This window comes from Geotrypetes seraphini, chromosome 10 (genome assembly GCF_902459505.1).
Source record: "Geotrypetes seraphini chromosome 10, aGeoSer1.1, whole genome shotgun sequence".
Lineage (NCBI taxonomy): Eukaryota > Metazoa > Chordata > Amphibia > Gymnophiona > Dermophiidae > Geotrypetes > Geotrypetes seraphini.
The window spans coordinates 51,392,849-51,394,377 of NC_047093.1; positions in this window are offsets into that span (position 1 = coordinate 51,392,849).

The following is a 1,529-nucleotide window of genomic DNA, read 5'->3' on the forward strand; positions in this document are numbered from 1 at the left end:
CGGAGCTGACAGGGGGCCCGAGGCAGGGGCGCCAGTAGCTCGCCAAGGCAAAGTGAGTCGATCACCCAGGACTCACTTTGTCTTGGCGATCTAAAATCTATCGAGCCGATAAGTCTTCTTCTCCCCGACGTCAATTCTGCAGTTGGAGAGGAAGTTCGGGCCAGCCAATCGCTGCCTGGCTGGGCGGTACTTCCTCTCCGATTGCAGAATTGACGTCAGGGAGAGCATGAGTCGGCGTCGGCTTTGGGGCCTGTTATCCATTGGTGGGTCCTGTTCCCCGATGGCAGCGGCAGTGGCAGTGGCTTGGGGAACGGCAGGGAGAAAGAAAGAAAGGGGGCAGGCAGGGAAACAGAAGGAAAGAAGAGAAACAGAAAGAAAGGTCAGGGAGAGAGGAAGAAAAAGTTGGGGGAGGGAATGAGGTGTGGAGGAGAGAAAGCATACAGGCTGATAGAAGGGAAGAAAGATTGGATGCACAGTCAGAAGAAGAAAGTGCAACCAGAAATCACCAGACAAGGTAGGAAAAATGATTTTATTTTAAATTTAGCAAAGTGGAGGCAGTATTACCACAGTTTTCAAAGGAATTTGCCCAAATAACTTAATAACTAAATTCCCAGAGATGAAAACTTCCCTTCACTTACTATGCACAGTTCTGAATTTATATCTGCTGTCTATATTTTACAATATGGTCACCTTTTACTAAACCGCAATAGTGGTTTTTAGCGCAGGGAGCCTATGAGCGTCAAGAGCAGCGCTGGACATTCAGCGCAGCTCCCTGCGCTAAAAACTGCTATTGTGGTTTAATAAAAAGGATGGAGGGTATATTTGTCTATTTTTGTATGCTATAAAAACCAAATACAGAGAGAGACTGAGAGCTGTTGACGAAGAGCTACGTGTGTGTCTTTCTTCGATTCCAGCCAGAATATCAGCTTTGTGTTCAGCCAAACAGGCCCAGGTTTCACACTGAATAAAGTATTTTATAATTTTTATTTCATAATAAAGTAATTATAAAATACTTTCTTTGTGTTTATTTGATTCCTATTCAAGAGAATTACTTTATATATAGTCAATATAGGCAGAGAGTTAAATTTTTTAACATTTTCTAATGGTGGTGTGCCTCGTGATTTTTTTCATGAAACAAGTGTGCCTTTGCCCAAAAAAGGTTGAAAAACACTGTTCTAGATATCCTGAAAACCTGACTGGCTGGGGAGTCCCCAGGACAGGTTTGGGAACCACTCCAGGAAGCAGGTTATTTTATGTGTCTGAACAATGCCACACAGGTCTTGTGGTCCTATAGAAATATTTTGTAAAGTGGATGCGTCTTGATATACCACCTTTTCTGTGTGGTTAATCAAAGCAATAGGGCAATGAAGTGTTAAGTGACTTGCCCAGACCCAGTGTCACAAGAAGCTGCAGTGGGAATCAAACTCACAACCTCAGGGTGCTGAGACAGCTGCTCTAACCATTAGACTAGACCACTTGTAGTAGTGATGGCCTGTTTTCAGTGCCTAGGGAACATGCTGAATTTGAAC